Source organism: Gekko japonicus, unplaced genomic scaffold (genome assembly GCF_001447785.1).
Source record: "Gekko japonicus isolate JY-2015 unplaced genomic scaffold, Gekko_japonicus_V1.1 scaffold15, whole genome shotgun sequence".
NCBI classification, from domain to species: Eukaryota; Metazoa; Chordata; class Lepidosauria; order Squamata; family Gekkonidae; genus Gekko; species Gekko japonicus.
This window is the reverse complement of record NW_015165830.1, coordinates 1,511,657-1,534,752: the sequence shown is the minus strand read 5'-3', so window position 1 is coordinate 1,534,752 and position 23,096 is coordinate 1,511,657.

The following is a 23,096-nucleotide window of genomic DNA, read 5'->3' as shown; positions in this document are numbered from 1 at the left end:
GTATCCTCAAATAGGAAAATCGTTGAGAACCAAAAAGAACCAGTTCTGGAATACTGAATGACAGAAGCCGCTTTCACATTACCGTTTCTATCTAATAGCAGCAGTACGCAGTGGACCCTGATATCCGCCAACTAAACTGGTAGGTCTGTGGCTCGAGTTGAGTGCGGCCGGCGAAGACCACCAGGCATGGTAATGGCCAGGCAGGAAATTCCAGTGCTCCTGGGGAGGGGAAGGTATAGCGGTGGGACCAGGCGGAGATGGAAGGGAAGGGGGCAGAGAAATGGAGAAGCTCGGCCAACTTCCAGCCTGCATCCTATCCCAAAGGTGGCAGGCAGTGGGGCAAGGTTTAAAAACCCCACTCCGACATTGGTGTTGTGCAACGCCAGGTCCATAAATAATAAGACCTCAGTCCTTTGGGACTTCCTGCTGGAACAGGACGTGGATCTGGCGTGCGTGACAGACCTGGGTATGAGACGGGGAGACGGTTGCCCTCTCCCAGTTGGCTCCTCCCGGGTTCTCAGTCCTTCACCAATCTTGGACTATGGGGCGGGGGGAGGAGTGGCTCTGTTCATTTAGGAGGCTTACTCATTTAGGGCGCTCCTGGCAGTGAGGCTCTCGGGCATGGAGTGTGCCGGCTTTGTGTGGGGAGCTGGGGAGACTTTGGCTGGCTGGCTGGTGTGGCATCTGCCCAATGTGCTGGCCAACAGCCTACCATCTCTGGTGGAGGCCGTGTTGGGCTGGGCACTGGAGCACCCTAGGCTGTTAGTTTTGGGTGACTTCAGTGTCCATGCCGACAATGCAGCTTCCTCACGGGTGGTGGACCTAGCATCGTCCATGGCGGCGCTGGGACTCTCCCAATATGTAACGGCCCCCACTCACCGAACTGGTCACATGCTTGATTTGATCTCTGCCGCGGGGGTTACAGTGGACCGGATTACTGCTATGGCCGGACCACCATGCCCTGAGGGCCCAAGTGAATATGACACCCCAACCTTGTTTGGGCAGCGAGCGTATTTTTGCTTGCTCATGGAGCCAAATGGACCCATTGCAGCTTCAGATGGCTCTCTGGGATCCATTGCCCCCTGGCGGCTCGTTAGATGAGATAGTCAAGGACTGGCATGGCCGGCTCTCTGCGGCCATTGACAAGATCGCTCCCAGATGCCCTCTGCGCCCTCGTTCAAGGCTGGCTCCATGGTATACCCAGGAGCTGAGGCTGATGAAATGAAGGCTCAGACAGCTAGAGAAACAATGGCGGCGTGCTCGCAACGAGGCAGCAAGAGCATCCTATCGGACGTTTATGAGGTCATATGAGATGGCAGTCAAGGCTGCAAAGAGGGAGTTCTACACAGCCACGATTGCATCTGCAAGCTCACGCCCAGCACAATTGTATAGAATGATTCGGTCTTTAACTACTTTGCCACAGGGCAGACAAAATACTAGGGGGATATAGGCTGTGAGGCTTTTGTGAGCTATTTTGCAGACAAAGTCTTGTTGCTCTGCTGCGACCTCCTGGTGACACTTGAGACAGTGAGTGAACTTGAGGCTCCATACGCATCTTCTGGTCCCATTCTGGATTATTTCAATCCGCTCAGCCTTGAGGAACCTGACAGATTGATCTCAATGGTATGCCCAACCACATGCAGCCTTGATCCGTGCCCCTCCTGGCTAATTAAAGCAGGCCGCGAGAGGTTTTGAGGCACCCTCAGGGACATTATCAACAAGTCCCTCTCTGAGGGGCTGTTCCCAGGGGCTCTCAAGGAAGCGATGGTCCGCCCTCTCTTAAAAAAACCCATCTCTGGACTCGGCCGAATTGGCCAACTATTGACCAGTCTCCAATTTGCCCTATTTGGGCAGATTAATAGAGAGGGCGGTGGCGATACAGTTGCAGAGCTTTCTGGATGACACTTCCACGCTGGATCCCTTCCAGTCTGGCTTCTGCCCAGGTCACAGGACGGAGACAGCACTGGTCGCCCTCACAGACAACCTCCGGAGGCATCTGGATCAGGGCGGGACAGCGGTGCCTCTGTTGTTGGACCTGTCAGTGGCATTCAACATGGTTGATCATCAGTTGCTCACCCACCGCCTCGCCAACATGGGGATTCAGGGGCTTGCCTTGCAATGGCTTGTCTCCTTTCTCCAGGGTCAGGGACATAGGGTGGCACTTGGGGAGAAGCTGTCCAGAAGGCACCCACTAATTTGTGGAGTGCCACAAGGGGCAGTGCTCTCCCCGATGCTATTTAACATCTATATGCGCTCCCTTGCCCAGATTGCCTGGAGGCTTGGGCTAGGGTGTCACCAGTATGCGGATGACACCCAGCTCTATCTGCTGTTGGGCGGTTAGTCTGGCTCTACCCTGGAAGATCTGGAGCAGGCGTTGCAGGATGTGGCGGGATGGCTTAGGCTCAGCTGATTGAAATTGAATCTGACGAAGACAGAGATCGCATGCCTGAATCGGAGCAGTTCGGGGTTAGCGGTCCCTCTACTAGTCTTCGGTGGCATGCCGTTGGTGTCAGTGTTGAGGGTCAGGAGTTTGGGAGTGCTCCTGGACGCTTCCTTGACAATGGAGGCCCAGGTAGCAGCCACTGCCAAGACAGCCTTTTACCATCTTCGGCTGATTAGGCAGTTGGTCCCCTTCCTCGAACGCAATTATCTGGCTTCAGTGATCTACGCTATGGTCACCTCAAGCTTGGACTACTGCAATGCTCTCTACATGGGGCTGCCCTTGGGGCAACTCTGGAAGCTGCAGCTGGTGCAAAATGCGGTGGCCAGGCTGTTGATGGGCCTCCCTATGTGGGAGCACATCCAGCCTGTGCTAAAGTCGCTGCACTGGCTACCAATAGCATTCCACATCTGCTTCAAGGTGCTGTTTTTGACTTTTAAAGCCCTTTATGGTCAGGGGCCTGCCTACCTGAGGGACTGCCTTTCCCCGCATGTTCCCCAGAAAGCACTGCGATCTGGTACACAAAACCGCCTCCCCCCCCCCCCCGGGCCTAGGGATGCCAGGTTGGTGGCGACTAGGACCAGGGCATTCTCCCTGGTGGTGCTGACGCTCTGGAATGAGATTTCCAATGAGATCAGAGCCCTGCAGGACCTCCAGCAATTCTGCAGGGCTGTGAAAACAGCTTTTTCGCCGGGCGTTCCAGTAGGAAAGACCCTATATTGGCTGTGCTGCACTCGCACTTTATTATATGACACCACCAGATTTAAATGGTTTTAACTGTATTTATTTAATTGGAAATGAGCTGAGTTATTTTATTGAGTTGTATTTTATGTATGTATTTATGCTGGTTTTATAATTGTTGTAAGCCACCCTAAACTGCTTCGGCGGGAGGGTGGGATAGAAATCTAACAAACAAACAAACAAATAAATAAACAAACAAACCCTGGCCGCCTCGTGGGACTCCGTGGTCGGTGCCTCTTCTGGGGCATGGTCAGGGTGCAGGCGGTCCAGCTGGGTCATCAGGCGGTGGCCTAGGAGTAGCTCTGCTGGGCTGCACCCCATCGTGGTGTGGGGTGTAGTCTGCTGGCCGAAAAGAAAGGCGCTGCGAACCAGAAGGGTTAGGCTGACCAAGTATATTATAAAAGTACAAAATTTATTAGGGTGTACAGATATTAAAAGATATTCGGGGCGAGGTCTAGTGGGCCGACGTCTTCTGGCATTGACCCTTGGAGCAGCAAACCTTTGCTATGTGGCCAGCCTTGTTGCAGAATCTGCAGACAGCGTCCTGGAAACTGCAAAACCAGCGTTCATGAGCGTCACCACAGCTGGCGCAGGATGCAGAGGTCAGTGCAACTTTCGCCGGGGTGAATCCCACGGGGCATTGAGAGCATGGAGATGACCAGTGGCAGACCTGCAGGATCTCTTCCTTGTCTGAGACGTTGGAACCCACGGTTGCTCATGTGCAGTGGACCGCCTTGGCGTGGCAGTCTTGATGAGCCTTCTCGTAAGCAGTGGCCTCTCGGATTGCTTTGTCTAGATCCAGGTCGTCCTGGCTGACCAGCTTCCTTTGGAGCTTGGACTCCCGTAGCCCCAAGACAACCTGATTAAGGAATGCGTCAGCGAGATCCAGCAATGAGTACCTGGTGGCGGCCCAATGCAGAACTGCAAGAAAATTGGAGGCGGTCTCGTCGGGGCCCTGGACTTTTGCAAAAAAGTCCATCCGCTCCACAAATTTCGTAGGTTTGGGAGCCAGGTGGTCCGAAAGTGCCTTGACCCAAAGTGTAAGACTCATCTTTGGTCAGTCGGGGCACTATCAGGTCCTTCAGTAGTAGGTGGGCCTCCATACCACAGTGTTGGAGAAAGTACGCTTTCTTCTTACCCGGATTGGTGACATCGCGGATGGTGAAGTGTCTCTCAAGGGTCTCCAGCCAGGTTTTCCATTGTGATGGTTGGGAGATGTCGAAAGCAGGAAGGCTCTCGGATGCAGCAGCCATCTTATGGATCCACGTGGAGGAGATGCTTGGGAACGGAGGCAGCAATCGGTTTCGTGGAGCAGTGCAGGGCTGCTCTCGGGGTCAGCGGCACAATGCTTGGTGCTGGGAGAGGTGTGATGAATGGCAACCGGAGATGCGGCATGAGGCGAAGCGACGTGCTGTGATCTTGGCGGGAGACTCAATGCGATGCTCGATTCGTGGTCTCTGTTTGAGGGAGGATGAATCCCACCTTCGTCGCCAGTGAAAAGTCCTCAGACATCTCAAGTGATTCAGCTCATAAGGTTTATTAAGCAGGAACAAGACAACTTTAGCTGGTTCGCAGGCCGGCTTATATTCCCAGTGAAACCACCACCCAAAACACACCCCCACACCGCAATAGGCTATTTACAGTGGTCGAGAGTTCCATAGGCTCTTGGATGGGAACCTAGCTCTTGGATAGGTGCGGGCTAGGATCCGCTTAGTCCATTGTTTCCAGGAGCAAAGCTCGAGGATTTCGCTTGACGGCGTGGAGCCCCAGTCTGCCACGTGGTCAGAACTGGATACATTACAAGTACAATTCTGCTTTCTGCCTTGAATCCCAATATAAGTGAGCACACATGACAGCTGCATAACAGATGCAACCTAACTTTGACTTCTTGCCAGGTAAAACCACAAAACAGGCACATCCAAATATTCTGTGCTAGTTAAAACTTGACAACAGCAAAACGTACAGAGGATGTACTTGATCCTAATAATGGCCCTTTGCTGCTTACATCCTGCCTGTGAGGTATTGGTTATTCAAATTATTGTTCAATAAGTGCATACAGACTAGTCTGAGGAAATTGTTGGGGCAGGGGTCCAGAGCCAGAGACAGTTACTTTGAAAGTCTCTCAGTTAAACCCTGGAGAAAAACTGTCACAGACACTCAAGAGAAACCAAACCACCAGGTCCGGGTATATAAATTCCCACAGCAGGATTTGTATGTGTGTGTGTGAAATGCTTAAAGCAACACTAGTCAGTGGCCCTTTTCAAACTGCCTTTATATTCAATTTTAGTAATTGGTTGCTAATGGATTTTTTTCTGTCATTTCAGACAGACCCTTTTTAGTAACTGGCTGCTCATGAAATTTATTTACCTGTTCAGCCAAACCCACTTACATCAGGTTAGCAAAGCATGGTTGAGCTGCTTTTGAGGGAAACTGCTTTTTTCCATTTTCTCCCCCTTCATTGTGCTTCTGAATTGCTGTGGTGTGCTGTTTAAAATGTCCATAGCCCTTCCCACAATGCCACTTTTCCCCCTGTCCTTTTTCACTGTGAGAACTTTTCCAGACTTTTTTTTAACATTATAAGTTGAGCGCTATGGCACTAAACCAATATAGCACTTCAGTGCTATAATGGCACCAGTGAGATGCCTTGACTCCATTGAGTCAATGGAGTCAAGACATCTTGGTGTATTATTTATTTATTAATTTGATTTATTAATTTGAGCCCTCCTTGCGTAGCAGGCTCAGAGCGGCTTACAGTAAGTTAAAATACATTAAAACACAGATGCATTGAAACAATGCAATAACATAGTATTAATGTAGTTTAGCGCCATACCACCCAACTTAGAACATTTTTTTAAGTCCAAGAAAGATAGCACAGCAAAAAAGGGTGGGGAAAAAGTGGCACTGTTTGAAATGACCATAGCACTTCACGGCTCATTAATGGAAGGAAATCTGCTGTATGAAACCCCTGTCCCTATGTCATTTTACTTGAAATCGGGTCAACAACAAATTAAATCTGGTTAGAATTGTAATGTGAAAAGGACCAGTGACAGAACAAACAGAGCCCCTGTCTTTAGTCGATCTCACACTGCCTTTCTAAAATGAATGGCTTGCGTTATTGGCCCATCATGGAGTAAACCAGTACAGGGACGGCTGTTTCACACTGCCTTTCCCTTCCAGTAAGGAGCCATCTCTGAAGCACTGTGGTCTTTTTAAACTGCACCACTTTCTTTTCATGCCATTTCCCCCCTTGCGCACGATCTCCCGGGGAGGGTTTAAAAAAAACAAAACATTCTTTTAGGAGCCCTATGATGCGGAAATAGGATGTCAAATCAGCACAATAGCACCACCATTGGGATGCCTAGACTCCATTGAGATGCCTGCAATCACTACATCTGCCACCTGGAAACAAGTATCTAATTTTAATCATTTTTCTTTATAACTGTATTCATGGTTACAAACAACATCCATCAATGCAGCCCACACCCTTTCACCCTGTAATCTGTGTCTGTAATCAGACAGTACGGGGGGGGAGTAGTGCTTGAATGTCACCTGAGTCCAAGGGCTCTGCAAAATGCCCCTTTTCCTCACAGATGTTGTGGAGCACAACACAGGCTGCAGCAATAGGAGTAAAGTCCTTCTCTTGGACACTCCACCACAGTACGTGCTCTGGAGAGCCACCAATTAAATAGTTTTTCCATCCTTTCAGTAGGGGTTCTGTATGGTGTCATCAGCCACTTTCTGATGGGATAAGCCCCATCAGCTAGCATTAGTGGGGGGATTGTCACTCCATTCACAGTGATGGTGGGGTTCCCTGGGACAAACACCCCACCATCCATCGCCCTGCACAGCTTAGAGGCCCTAAAGATGCTGGCATCATGTCTCCTGCCACTCCTGCTGATTTCTGCTCCCTGTATGGAGACCACCTTTTTTGTTCCTGTACAGTTCTGCTCAATGAACAGGAGGTGCCACCGGTATGTGGCTCCCATCCAGTGCACCAATGCAATTTGGAAAACCCAGTCTGGAGAATCCATCCATTATCTGTATGGGGAAAACAGCAATGATATCTGCAATACGTTTTCCATTTAATATCAGGAATACTAGCTATCAGCTACTTGTGAGAATATCTTCAGTACAAATATAGAAATGGAGAACAGAGGAGGGAACGAAGGCCACTAGGTAGATGTAAAATTACTACATTGCAGTAGCAAAAATGCCATTAGAGAACAGTGAGAGTAATTATCAATAGAAACAGCTAGGAGAGACTTAGGGCTAACTATTCTGTGAAACCCAAATCATAGGGTTGTTTTTCTGGAACTACAAGACCATCATCAGTGCAGTTAATCCCTTTCCCCCGCCCCTTGGGCTATTAGTGAACCTACAAAGACCCTTGGCAAGCATCTGTGTAAAATGAACCTCAGTAAACTCCACCTGAAAATACAGAATCCCTACTCACCGATCCAACTTCATGGCCAAGATAGACCTCCTTTTCGAAGAGCTCCTCAAGAATCACCAGGCACACCTCTTTCACAATAACAAATCCAGTTCACAGGCCCACGCTGAACGGATGTCTGATTTTCCTGAATACTTCCTGATTGGCCAGGTGCCAGAGGGTGAGTGCCAGTCTTTTCTCCACTGGAATGGACGTTCTCATGTGAGTGTTCTGCCACTCCAGATGGTGCCTCAGGGTGCCAGCTAGTTCAAAAAAGGTTGCCCTAGACATCTGGAAATTCTGGAGCCAGTCTTCATTGATCCATGTGCCCATCACACTGCTGTTCCACCAGGCCGCGCTCCACTCTTTTACCCACCAGCATCAAGGGACTGTATGGGCAGCAATGATTGGTGCCCATGCCCTGATAGATGCTCTCCGGTTGTACTTGGAGGGTGCATGCCTCAAGACAGGCACAACAGTTCTCCTCCTTCTCTCCTTAGATGAAGAAAGTGCATAAGCGATTCACTCAAAGCTGCTGTGGTGCTGATCATCATCTGCACCACCTCCAGAAGAAGTGATGTCAGGGGGTGATGTCAGGGGGTGTGGCATATGCTAATGAGTTATGCTAATGAGCTCCTTATTCTACGAAAAGACCCCTGGTTATCTTACCAGCTTCCTACAGTATCCACAGTTAATAGAAAGCCACCAAAGTGAGTCAAATTAGAAACATCCACAAGAAAGGTGGAGGTATATAAAAAAAGTGAAAAAGCCTTACTTTCAAAAGAAAAGTAGGATCCAAAGAGTTAATGTAAACATCAGAAAAATACCAAAAAATAATACTTGGCTCCGGTCACACGGGCCGGAAAATGCGGGGGGGGTGGGAAGCGCGCCTTTTAGAAGATTTCAGGTACAAGCTCTCCCTCTTCTGTGAGGGCAGATTTCTCCCCCCCCCCCCAAGCTATATCCAAAACAGTCCAGTGGAGCCGGAGCGGTGGGTGCTGCCTTCTGACACACTTCCGGTGATGTCAGGGGGTGTGGCCTTCTGACACTTCCAGTGATGTCAGGGGGTGTGATCTTCTGACACACTTCTGGTGATGTCAGGGGGTTTGGCATATGCTAATGAGTTATGCTAATGAGCTCCTTATTCTACGAAAAGACCCCTGGTTATCTTACCAGCTTCCTACAGTATCCACAGTTAATAGAAAGCCACCAAAGTGAGTCAAATTAGAAACATCCACAAGAAAGGTGGAGGTATATAAAAAAAGTGAAAAAGCCTTACTTTCAAAAGAAAAGTAGGATCCAAAGAGTTAATGTAAACATCAGAAAAATACCAAAAAATAATACTTGGCTCCGGTCACACGGGCCGGAAAATGCGGGGGGGGGGGGAAGCGTGGCTTTTTGATCAGACGTCTGGTTGAGGTCCCGTCGAGGTCCCGTGGTTAGGGGGGAGGTGCCGATCACACCACAGGTAAAGAAGCGGGGCGGCGCAGCAAACAGGGTTGTGTTTTTTAAAAAAACTGAAGTGTGCGCATGCTCCGTTGGGTGCTTGTGCGCATCCCATGGAGACTTGGGGGAAAAAAACCTTTTTGCGAAGGGACATGGGCGGGCGCCGGATGCCACCAGAAACGCGATCAGATCACGCCCGGAAAGTCCGCCTATCTTCTGTCTCTGTAGCGTGGCTAATGCTCTGTGTGACCGCAGCTCTTGTCTTGTAATCCATAGAACCTGGTTGTTCCAGAGGCAAAAAAAAAGAAAGAAAAAAAGGAAAGAACCATATATTCCACAGATCCAATTAAAAGGGAAAAGAAATCAAAATTAATCCAAGGTTAAAAAAAAAGGAAGGGCCATCCCAATAAAAAAGGAAAGTACCATCCATAGCACTGATTTATAATCAAGAAACATGCAGTCAAGTCAAGAAAAGAGTAAAGTGAACCAACATAGAAAGAAACCCCAAGAAAAATAACTATTGAGCTTCCATATGCAAATATCCAAATTGTAATCTTTTAACCCATTTATTTAAAATGTCCCAGATGTTTAACACACTTGTCTTCTACAATGTGTCCAATAGAAAGTCTGCCTTAAACAGTAAAGGTAAAGGTAAAGGTTCCCTTGCTCGAAAGCCAGTCGAATCCGACTCTAGGGTTGCGGTGCTCATCTCCGTTTCAAAGCCGAAGAGCAAGCGCTGTCCGAAGACGTTTCCGTGGTCATGTGGCCGGCATGACTAAACACCAAGGCGCACGGAACGCTGTCACCTTCCCACCGAAGCGGTACCTATTTATCTACTTGCAATTTCTTGCTTTCGAACTGCTAGGTTGGCAGGAGCTGGAACTAGAGACGGGAGCTGACCCCGTCTTGCGGGGTCTTGAACTGCTGAACTACTGATCTCCCACAGCCTGCAGTTCAGCGTCTTCAAACCCAAATGTGTGTGGGGGGGAGATCTTCCCATCTTCACCTGGGTCTTTAAAGTTTAAATAACTCAGTCTCTGTGGTTTTTGCCATAAAATAACACCAGTTTCCACCCTCCAATTGAAGAAAATTGTTCAATCTTCGCCCATATAGGCTTCTGTTCAGTTTTATTTGTTTATTTGTAATTACAAGCCTGGGTTTTCAGTTCTCAGACGCCAGCTCTGCAGTGAAGGGGGGGGGGAATCTTCCACCACGTCTTTTTGCCCAGGACTTCGAAGCTAAATTAAACTTGCATAAATCAGTCAAAGGAGGTTTAAAGTTTGCTAGTTGCTCAAATCTACTCACAGTGTTGAAGTAAAGAAGCAGTTGCAGATGAGATTCTTTAGTGCAGAGCACAGCTCCAGAAGTGGCTGATCTTGCCTAGACGCTTATGGCTGCATTAAGCGTGCCCTCTCAGGACCTGCTTCAGGGCAATCTGGGGTCTACTCGCGCACCACCATGCACGATAGCCCCCGGATCAAGCCCCCTGCCAAGAGCCTTCTCTCCAAGAAGGTTCTTTGGGAGTTTGGAGCCCCTAATCTCCCGCTAGGTCCTGGAGGTTCAGGGTTTCCTCGGGAGAAGTCCCGGGAAGCCTCTGAACGTGGCGAGTCACAGATCAACTGGTAAATATATTCCGTTAGAAGCCCATTACTAAAACGGATCTGTCTACAATGACAGAAGAAACACATTCGTAACCAGTTCTTGAAACAGAATACATAGGCAGTCTGAAAGAGACCTTTCTCTCCCATGAGCCATATGTATTCCAATAAAAAGCTTAAAGTTGTTAAAGCCAAATTTACACTTTATATCACATATGAGTTTAGCACTAATCCAGTACAGGTTTCTTGTAATGTTGAATGGGAAATGGGATCCTGTAAACACTCAGAATTAAAAAAGAAGGCAGACCCATACTGGGTAAATGACTAGCTGTATTATCCCTTGCCCACAGTCTCCCAGCACTCATCATTGCCCTGCAAGCCCCTGCCACCAATGGTAATGCACTCAGAGGCCTCTAAGCAGTGCTGGAGTACAAGGCTATGGTCTTGGGCTTTGCTCCTTAAAGATCTTTCCAGTTCACTGTTATGAGGCGGGCCTTGGGCAGTCATCAGGCGGCCTTCCGGTGGTAGCACTCAAGAGTTCCGTTGAGCTCTCACTGTCACTGGATCATTGGCTGCGTTCCCTTGAAACTTTCATTCCTATAGGCCTTGATTCATCCTAGTGGCTGATCTGTGTTTGATATCTGCTGTCTTTTAGTGACGGTCCCACATAGCTTCCAGTCCCCTGAAATCATGCCCAGCTCCTTGTGGACCTTGAAACTGTAATATGAGGTTCATCCTCACCTGTACCATCTTGTTAACTCATAAGTTGTGACACTTTGCATGCAAGTGTATACACTGTAGTGCATTTTCTTCAGAGAAATATGTCTTGCTCTCATTACTATTTTACTTGGCATCATAGCACAGCATGAGAAAAAGTGATTGCTTATGCTTATATATTTATAATCCAATCGGCTTCCCCAAGTGTGTTACAGACAAGCATTTGTGGGTCTACATTTTATACAACTATTCTATAAAATGCACACTAATACATTCTGTTTTACATATACATGTCACAAGGCAAGAACTTCACTTGAATATGAATGTTTATTCCGGCTTTTGTCAATGAGCCTAATTCACTGGAAACAGCAAAGAGAAGCTTTGCCATGCCACAATATCACTCAGGCAAGCCATCCATGCTTCGACCCTGGGGCTAACTCAACCAGCTGTCCACATACAGAAGTCTCATTGACTTTAATTAGGAGCACCATTTGCAGGACCAGATTTCCATTGATTGTTGATTAAGAGCTCGGCTTTGCAAATGTTTCTGTGGCTGCAAAAGGGAATTATGTCCTTAAAAAAAAAAGTTCTAGTCATAAAACATAAGTGGCCCATAGCACTAGACACAACACCACTCCAGCACAAAGAAAGGGGGTGGGGCAAACCCCATTAATTACCCAGAGTCTAATGCCTGGAGTAACAATAAATCCTCTCTTTGGATCACATTTATAGTATAACTAATTTGTGTGTTATATTTTCTGTGTGTGTGTGCGTGTGTGCCTGGAAGTCATGGCAACCTCCGGCAACTCCTACTGGGGCATGGAGGACGTTCAGAGAAGTGGCTTCATAGCCTGCCTCTGCCTTCCAGCCCTGGTATTCATTGGAGGTCTCCCATTCAAATACTTGCCAGGCTCTGCCTTGCTTAGCTTCTGAGATCTGACGAGATTGGGCTTGCCTGGGCTTTGTGTGTTATGTTTTCAGCATAACTTCAAGGCTGTGATGTAGGAGGCGGGTTGTTTGAGTGTGGTTAGTCAAGCAAGCAGAGGATGGCAAAGTCTTTGCCCTCAAGGTGCCAGAGCATCAAGGAGATGGATGACATCACTGAAACTAGTATACACCAAGAGCTCTGGCTGCTTCCAAAAAAAGGGGGGGAGGAAGGGACCTGACATGTTTTGGGGAGCAGGAAACCTAGCCAGCTTTAGCACTGCTTCATGGGAAACTGTAGAGCAGTGGCCCCGTTCACACGCCGAATTTGCCGCGGGAGAGCCACAAATGCTGGGTGGGTTTTCAGGGCGCAATCACACCACAACATCTGGCAAGCCTAGCACACCTGTGGCCAACCCATGGTGTGCCGCTGAAGCTGCGCGGTTAAAAAGTATCTCAACAAATGTACTAGCAAATGGTTTGCCACGGGCTGCCGACGGAATCCTTCCATGTGATCGCACCGGTACAGCTTTCCCCCCGGCTGTCCTCCTTGAAGTGCACGCGCTGACAGACGAAACTGCGGTGCACCGCTGTCACGTCTGATCGTGTTCTTTTTTTTTTTTTGTAAAGATTTTATTAGCTCCCCTAAAAAGGGGAGGTATTTGGCTTAAAAGAAAAAAAAAGGGAAGGGTAGACAGCGGGAGAAAGAGAAAGCTGAGTGATATATAAACTGGTAAATTAAACTGTTAGTAATGTCCAATTAATCTTCTTGGGCTTCTTCTGTGTGTTGTCAAACTTCTTTTCTTAGTTCAGTCACATATAATTCTCTGTTAATATGTTAGTAATGTTCCCTTGAATTTCTGTTAATGTTCCCTTGAGTTCCCTTGAGTTTCTGTTAATTAAAAAAAAGAAAAATCTCTTCTGGACACAGTCAGAACCGCTTCTTTGCGTGCTGGGCACTTTTACTATCGCTGACGTGTAGGGGCTTCCTCTGTTGTCTTCTACTTCCGGCTTGTTAAATCCTCCTTCGGGTTGCTGTTAACATACTCAGTTCATGCACTATAAATCCTCTTCCTTTCATGCCTTGGAGGTCCCCAACTTTGAGAATGGTATTAATTTCATTTCGCTTTTATTTCCGCTCCCAAACTCTCTATTGGGTCCTCCTCGAAACTGGACGTATATAAGCGCTTGCCAGGCACTCCTCGCTGTCACAGTTCAAACTTTTCCATTTTACAAAACTCCCATCGGATTCACAACCATAAACAGTCCAAAACACTAAACAGCCGGCTCTCACACACAAGCAAACGCCCAGACGGAAGTCCCTCCCTTCTCTCCGCTCGTTTTTGCCCAGCTCCGACATCTTTTCTTTTTTGTTTACTTTTAGAAAGTTCTTAAATTGTGCTCCAGAGAGACAAAACTTTCTCTCGCTTTATTTCAAATACATCAAGGGAAAACATCACTGTTCGCTCAGTCCATTCCCCCCCTCCTTTTCTTTTTCGCTTATGCAGTTAGAGGGTTAACCTCCTCGCCTTTTTCGCTGGGTGGGGGGGAAGCGGTTTTAGATCTTTTTCTTTGCATTTTGACAACTCACAGTTAGGCCGATCTTTTCTTTTTCAACTTTTTCGGATGATCGCTTTATCACTCGGTGACGTCTGGTGGCTCCGCTAAACCCCGTAAAACGGGATCGCTCACGCAGCAAGGTCCAAAGGGGCAGGGCATGGCGGGCGCCTCGTCTCCAACCTCTCGGCTGAGAGCGAGACTCCCCCCTCGAGCGCCCTAAAGCGCCCCGGATCCGAGCTCCTCACATCCTGAGGGGCTCGTTCGGGTCTCCGCTCGCGCGGATTCCCTCCTCCACCGCGGGCGGGCGAGACGCCCCTCGGGAGCGACCCAAGGATGCGTCCGCCTTTCGCGGGAGCCAGACCGGAAGCCACGTCTGATCGTGTTCTGGTGGGTCTAATTGCACCAGCGCAAAGAGCCACGCCTCCCCCCTGTGTTATCTGGCCCGTGTGACCGGGGCCAGTATTCAAGGGCCAGTTCATAATCATAACAACAACTTCCATATCTATCAAGTTTTCAAATGTGCAAAGTGCTTGACATACATTGTCTTGTAACCCTTTTTACCTTGTAAGATAGATCAATATAACTATCCCTGTTCCCCATATTGCAGGTTTGTGGGGGAGGGTGGAGGCTGACAACGTATCTTGCCTCTTGGTGAGCTCATGGCAGAGATGAGATTCAAATTGAGAACTTTCTGATTCACTGCTTAACTCTCTTAGACACTGTGCTAGATCAACTTGTTGTTGGCAAATTTAGAACCAGCCTGCCCTGCAAAAAAATGTCAGACTGTTGCATCCCCACTGAATATCCTGTTTATGGCTTCACCCTCAGTTTGGCCAGACATTCTGCTGCATTCGAGTTAATGAGAAGCTGCAATTACAGGAAGTACCAACTAATCGCTTCCAGGACTATGGGGAGGGGGTTGAAAGGAGGGAAAAAAGCCAAAGATGGGTTCTCACTTGGGCATCCACATAAGTAAACCGTCTTGTACAAGCCTCTGATTCCCCAGAGTTTGCTCCTATAAGAACACGTGACCATGTGTACTGTGGGTGTTACTGCAGGTTGTAACTATATGAACTTATGTTTGTATTTCTGTATAGTGGTGATGCTGTCTATGTGTGTCTATGCATTGTGTATTCAGGGACTGCTGTTTGGTTGTGTTGCTTTGTTCTGCATCTCATGCTTGCCTAGAAATAGGCTGGCCTGGGGCTGCCGTTGCACATACAGACCATGTGCTTCCCTGGAGAAGGTATCCCGTCCTGCATCGGGATAGAGGAGACACCGCGCCATTGCACCCACTTGGAGAGCTATGGAAAATCCCCCAGCGAACCCCGACATCACCGGAATGCCAGGAATCACGTAACCCTCTGCACCTAATCTGGTTTGGAGATCTAAAGACAATAGCATTTATGGCCTTGGAGCAGGCACCAGATCTGCAAGTCAAGAGGTGTCCATGGGAACGGAAGATTCACACCTTATCAAAAGGCACCTTTGAAGTAGAAGTAGGATCTGCATATTGCCACCACCCCTCAGGAGAGCGTCACCCCCTCATCACCCCCTCTTCAGCCAGTAGTGGTAGTTTAGAGGACGGGTTTGATAGTTTATGGCTAGGTAGCCCATACCCCAAAAGGAGTTTATTTAAGGAGAAACTCTCCTTTGTCTCGCTGGTTAACCCACCTTCCCCATAGCAGTGCACTAAGGTGCTACAAGTGACTCTACTACCTAAGTTCTCCGGGAGTCGCGACCCAGAGAGCTCACACGTGGTTTGGCTGGTCCGACCTGTGTGCCTTGGAGTTCACGAGCTGCTGCTTTTCGGCTGCCCATCCTTCCAAGGAGGAGAGTTCTTCTTCAGCTTGGACCTCAGATGAGTATAGCCATGCCCCATTGTGTCATCCCCATTTTGATGCTTTTGTTATTTTCTATGCTGTAATTGTTCTGATGTACTATTGTAACTAAGGAGCTTGTATAACTGTGTGTGTGATTCTGATTTTGTATGACTGCAGAAACCTTTAGTAAAGACAACATTTATTCTTAATCCTAGCGTGTTGTCTCACTTCCTGGGATATAGCGAGCGTTTCATTGGCCATCTGACCTCTGTATAGACTGGTATAGAACTTACGCACAGCCACAACCACCCAACTTCCTTGGTAGATAACTTGGATTGGGTCTCCAGGAATTTCCTGGAGGAGTTGGCATAACAAGGTTGATTGGATTGGATATCTATTATGCATATGAAAGATTTATTTGATCTCCACATCCAATCCTGCCCCATTGTCCCAATGTGTCATTCACATTTCCAATCTGTGTGTTGAAACAGAAAAAGAAACACAGACACAGAAGGTCTACATTTAGAACCTTAGGCATGAAGGAGGATCTTGGGGAAGTCACCCTATCACAGACTAAATTACCTCACAGATGTGTTGTTGTGATCAGATGTGACATAAGACTAGGGGGGAAAGTCATTCTGAAATGTATTATAGGTCAACTACAATTTTAAAACAAGAGAACATCCTGTGGATGAGATTCTTCATGCAGCTACATAAACAGTGTGAGAGGCAGAGCACTATTGGCAACCACAGTAATTTTGCGATACAATCGTGTTTTGAGAAAGCTTCCTAAATTTTGAGGGAAACTCATAGTTACAATAATGTTACTATAAAATCTGAGGACAATAATTATAAGCTATGCCTATACATGTGTGGGGGGAATATGTTTTTATACTGGATACAAATTCAGTGTACAAGAGTATCAAGTAGGATTAATAATTATTTACTGCCAGCAACGTATCTAGTGCCTTACATTTCAACAAAAGACAAATTCCTGCCTCAAGGCACCTGCAGTGCAGTCCAAAATTTAGGGAGAGGATGCAAAAATTGCAGGATGACTGGAAACAAATGTAGTTATTATGGTGTACATAATAACAAAACAAATGGAAGTCTTGTGGCAACCTTCAAGACTAACAGATTTAGTGTGGCATGAAATTTTGTAGACTATAATCCAGTTCATCAGATGCATGAAGCACATCCTCAGTTGGCAGGTTACACACACACACATAGATAAAAAGTAGTAAACAAGGGGGTAAACAACAAGTGAATTGCAAAAAGCAATAAGCACAAGTAGTCTATGGTATTTTATGTAAAAGTCATCATTCTTTGAAAGGAAAATTTACCATGAAAAAGCTGAATTAGAATTTATCAAAAAGCTTAATACTACCCAATTAGGAATCAGGAGTGGTCTTGTGTTCCTCTCACGCTACAGGTGTTAAATTAGCTTAGCAAGTCTAACAAGATTGTGTTATCACTTATTACAACTGCACTATATGTCCACTGTGCTTATCCTGTGTTCATTTGAGCTTAGTATAGAAATGTCACAGATTCTACTTTTTGGCTTTAGTTGTGATCCCACTGTTTTACTGCTCTAGTCTATGAAAGTTGATGCCACCATAAACCAGGTAGTCTTTAACATGCTACAAGACTCCTTTTTGCTTCTGCTGTAATGGATGGGTTAGCACAGCTCCCCCTCTGGAATATATACTGTTACTGAGGCTATGTGACTTTGTAACCTACCCTGAGCCCATTCGCAGGGAGGGCGGGATTTAAAAAAATATCGAATTAATTAAATAAATAATCATGCCATTTGTGTAAGCCTAACATGTAGTTGGCCACCAAATGAGAAGGGAGCACTCACTGGAGAAGACCCTGATGCTGGGAAAGATTGAAGGTCAAAGAAGACGGGGACGGCAAAGGATGAGATGGTTAGACAGTGTTATCAATGCAACAAACATGAAACTGAGCAAACTTCAAAGGACGGCGGAAGACAGGAGGGCCTGGCGGGAGCTGGTCCATCGGGTCGCGAAGAGTCGGACTTGACTGTGCGACTGAACAACAACAACAACATGTAGTAATCCCTATAACCAAATACTGAAACAGCAAGATGCAAAAGTTTTTATTGTAAGAAAGCAACCTTGCTACACTGCCCTGCTTCTGGTAACTGAGCAGCAAAGTTAATGCTGCCAGTAATTTTGGAATCCCCCTATCCTTTGAATGATTCCTGGGAGTAAGCTGCATTGAATAAAATGGGACTTGCTTTTGTAAAGATTTGATTAGGATTGCCAGGGGTCATTTCGTAGAAAAAGAGCTAGGGGGACTCATTAGCATAACTCATTAGCATATGCCACACCCCCTGACATCACCGGAAGTGTGTCCTCCCCACAGCCGGTGGCGACCTCCAGCGGGCACCAGCAGGGAGCTCCAGGCCCCACCCTCCCGCACGTCACCCAGGGGGATGGCGTCCCCCCACGTCCCCCCCCCAATGACCCCTGAGGATTGCTCCCCAAGTAGCCTTGAAGGGCTTCGTGCAATTTGTGCAATTCTATGAAAGCCAGTGTATAAAATGATGATGTGTTTTTTACCAGTTTACTGCAGACATCAGCAATTAAGCACTCTTGTATAGGTTGTCAACTTCCAGGTGGGGCCTGGAGATCCCCCAGAATTCCAACAGATCTCCAGCCTACAGAGATCAGATTCCATAGCAGCTTTTGAGAGCAGACTCTATGGTATATCATAGACTCTAGCAGGGCTATTTTGGGGCAGGAACGTACAGGAACAGAGTTCCGGCTGGCTCCCAAGTTGGCCAAGCCCAGCAGGAACTCATTAGCATAATAGGCCACACCCAACAGCAGAAACTCATCAGGATTGGCTACATTAGGGGTGTGTGGCCTATCATGCAAAGGAGTTCCTGCTACAAAAAAGCCCTGGGTTTTGACAACAAACAAGGTAAACAGAATAACAAGCAAAAGGTGGGTGTGGCTGGATGACCACACTTCTGGTAACATGTGGGTGTGGCCTAATTTGCTAATGAGCTGTGCTGTCAGGGGTGTGGCCCAATAGGCTAATGAGTTTCTGCTGTTGGGTGTGGCCTATTAGGCTAATGAGTTCCTGCTGGGCTTTTTCTACAAAAAGAGCCCTGGATTCTAGATGAAATCCCACCTTGAACTCCCCCCTTCACAGACACTTCCCCCAAGCCTCCAGGTACCTCCCAGGCTGGAGTTGGCAACCCGACTCTTGGGGAACCCTGTCCATCTTGTGGAACAGGGTGACTATGAGAGTCAGTGTGGTGTAGTGGTTAAGAGTGGCAGACTCTAATCTGCAGATTCCCCACTTCTCCACATGAAGCCCGCTGGCTGACCTTAGGCCAGTCACAGTTCTCTCAGAACTCTCTCAGCCTCACCTACCTCGCAAGGTGCCTGTTGTGGGGAGAGGAAGGGAAGGTGATTATGAGCTGCTTTGAGACGCCTTAGAGTAGAAAAACTAACTCTTCTTCTGTTTACAATGCAATCTTGAGCAGAATTACACCCTTCTAAATTCACTGACTTTGGTGGATTTAGAATGGTGTAACCATTTAGGATTACACTAACAGGCATAGAACATAATACAGCAAATCCCAGGGAGATTACTCAGTTATCCTGTTTTTCTCTTGTGATCTCACCTGTGCAGTGGTTCCAGGGATGTAGCCAGGATTTATTTTTTTTGGGGGGGGGGCATTTAAATTTTTTTTGGGGGGACATAATTTTTTAAAGAACCCTTTCCTGGGAATAAGTGCCAGTAAAGAAAAGTGGATTTACCTCTGAGTAGACCGAGTAGAAACACAAGTGATATAGTGTGAAGTAAAGGGAGGGAGCTGGGACTGAACGGCGAAAAGCCCCCCCCCCCCAGTTTATGGAAAGTGAAACTTGTTTTTCTCTAAGCCACTGCCTTGAACTCCACAAGAGGGGGAAAGGAGCTGCGGAGGAAGAAGCGGTGCTCTGATCCCCCAGGCTGCAGCCTGCTGCCGACGCTGCTTCTGCTGCCGTTTTGGGCACAGAGTGCTGCAGCGCTGAGGGATGGTTGGTGCCACTGTGGTGGGGTGCTTCATGCTCTGCTGGGTGGGCAGGCAGTGCTTGTTCCCACCAGAGGCCTCTGGGCAAGCCCAACCCCTTCCCCCCCCCCCACACCAGCTATACTCTCTTGTGCCATGGAAAGGTGAAGCAGAAGCCTCCAGGCATGGTCAGGGCATCCAGGGAAGTGAAAGTGGGGAGAGAGCCCCCTCTCACCATTGGGCCGGCGGGGGGCTTGAATTTGCAGCACCACCCCCGCTTTGCTCCATGCAGAAATTCTGCAGCCAAAGGGGACGAGTCAGGCACAGCCTTCCCTGCAGCGCTCTTTAGCCAAGGCGTGCCCGATGGCATCTTCGGGCAGCCGTGTCTAAGATCCTGGTCTCGGAATCCACCATGGGATCAACTCGGACACAGTCAAGTGGCATTTGAAGGGGCCTTTGATGTAAGGCAAGGCGGGATATAAACCGAAATAAAGAAAGCAATTATGAAGCTGGAATGCCAGCAGGGGGTTGGGGGCTATCCAGTGTTTTGCACAGAGTGTCACATGGATGACTATCTTTTTATTTTGGGTGGGCTGCCCTACAAGTAAAAAATATGTCCCACAAGCCGCAAAATCCTGGCTACAGGCCTGGAACAGTGGCCACAATGCTATAAAGCTCAGCATGGAAAGCTTCTCCTAAAATCCAAAAGTGTCACATTTGATTTCATAAGAGGGAACCTTACAAAAATCAGGGGAATAGTAAAAAGGAAGCTGAAGGGGAAACACAATAGAGTCAAATCCCTAGAGGATGCTTGGAAGCTATTTAAAACCATACTGATTGAAGCCAAATAGAACGCACTCCATAGGTAGTTAACAATACAAGTCAAGGAAGATATAAAATGTGAAGAGGCATCTTTTAAAAAGCGGAAGGTCTGTTCCAATGAATTGAACAGGAGGGACCACAGGCTTTGGCAAAATAAATGTAAGTTAATAATTAGGCATGCAAAAATAGATTTTGAGAAGTGGGTTGCTAAAAGCATCAAGACAGATGATAAACATTTTTAAAACATATATCCAGAGCAGGAAACCAGCCAGAGAAGCAGTGGGGCCTCTGGATTGCCAAGGAATAAAGGGATTGCTAAAGGAAGATGGGGAGATGGCAGAGAAGCTCAATGATGTTTTTGCTTCTGTGTTCACTGTGAAAAATATGGGGCACATACCCAATGCCACAGCCCCTATTTTCAGGAAGGGAGTCTGAAGAACTGAGTGTGAAACTGAAGTGACCAGAGGTGAAATTTAATTCCAGGGGATCCCCAGGTCCCATCTAGAGGCTGACATCCCTTGAACACACGCATCCTGGGCACCTTCCCATCATTCTGGGGTATCCACCCTTCTCAATAACTGGTATCTCCCTAGCTTTTCACTCTTACTACTCCCAGCTTCAACAATTGCTTAAGGATCTTGGGCTTCTCTCATATACCCAACAACATCAACTTTTGTCCGGTCAAAGCTCGCATGACATTGTTCCAGTTGGCCTCTTAAGGTGCTCCAGCACCTTTTGTCTCGGTGATCTGTGTTCACTTCACAGCAAATCAGAGTCTACAGGACTTCAACCAAGCAGAATGATTGCATTATATCTGTTTTATGACTAGGAAATGCAAGGCAAAGAGCAACAAGGTAATTCGCCCAAGGTCTTTGTCTAAATTAAGGCTAAAACTTCCTTCTGGCCAGAGCCCTGGATTCATCCCACCTCAAATCAGCCTCTTGTTCTTTTAATAAGACTCAGTGCCTGCCTGTAGACATTTTATCCAAGTTCCATTTTAGCCCTGCTGCCAGACCAGGTGCTCATTCACTGATGCATTAGACATAGCAAATGACTTTGTCATTTTCCTCCTTGAAAACACTATGTTTTATTAAACCTGAGGAGTGACCCTTCCCCAGAGAGCCTGATGAAAATATACATCCATCAGCTTTATGATAATACTGCTCAGAGAGGAAATGGGATGGAAACTATGGGATTCCCCCCCCACACACACACCCCAAACCCAGAAAGAAATTTCCAGCAGCTACAAGGGGAAAATGTACACAATCAGAAGGAAGAGGAGGATAGGATTTCCTTTAAGAGGCAGTATTTGCGCCAATCAGTCTAGGCAGCTACAGGTTTGGAAAAAGGTACCTGGTGCAGGTCTCCAGCTGACTTATTCCATAGCAGTGCAACTACAGTCATCTTCCGCTCTAGGTACAACATCCCAATCCATCAGACATACTAAAAGGTTGGCTTCTGTACAGACAATCCACTGCAATGAGGAGAAGGAGATTGGATTCATACCCCACCCTTCACTCGGAGTCTCAGAGCAGCTTACAAACTCCTTTCCCTTCCCCTCCCCCCAACAGACAACCTGTGAGTAGGTGGGGCTGAGACAGCTCTGACAGAAACTGCTCTATTCAAGAACAGCTCTGAGAGGACTATTGCTTGCCCAAGGTCATCCAGCAGGTGCAAGTGGAGGAGTGGGGAAGCAAACCCAGTTCTTCAAGATTAGAGTCCATGCACTTAACCACTACACCAAACTGGCTCACCAATATTGTGAATGTGTAAACTGTACATTATGGATTGGATGGATAGAATGACTGTGACAGGCTGCAAAGAAATCTCTGCTTCACACCCTAAACAAACTCATTAATTGGACATACTAAGGATCTTAGGATTTCTTCCATGGGTTATTTTAAATATATTTTTGTCCTTTTGCAAATTTAGCTGACAGGTTTGCTTTATCAAGGAGAAGTTTCAAAACTTTTATTTAACAGAGGAGGGCTGTTATTAATTATAAGGTTGTACAATAGCTTTTGAGATTCTTGGAGAAGATATTTGATATTTTTGATATCTCTTATATTGTGAATTGTGATTAAGATGATTAATTATATATGTAGAAATGATTGTAAAAATATTTTTCAAAAAAATTAAAATTATTTATGATATGTTATAATCATCTGTGCACGGTACTTGTTGTATGTTGGTTATCAAGGAGAAGAGCAGGATGCAGAAATAGGAAAACTTGAACCCTTTCCTCCCCTGTTTTTCTCACTGGAAAAAGCCCACCCAATAATCCTGCTGGAGAAAATGTACAGGTACCTCTCTAGTGGAGGAAAAAGCAGCTCAAGAGTGGCGTTTTCTAGCAAGAAAATGGCAGCAGAGCAGAGTTTTCCTTCTCCTTTTCCGCACACCCATGGGCCTTCCTTGATAATGCAATCTCGGCAGCTAAAGTTGCCAAAGAATTTAAAAAGTTTAAAATACACAGAGAGAACTAGTGAAGTGTATTGAGTCTTGAGGTTTAATAACATAGGGACCCCAGGAAACAAACAAGTGTTGCCAGTCTTATAAACTGGGTGGG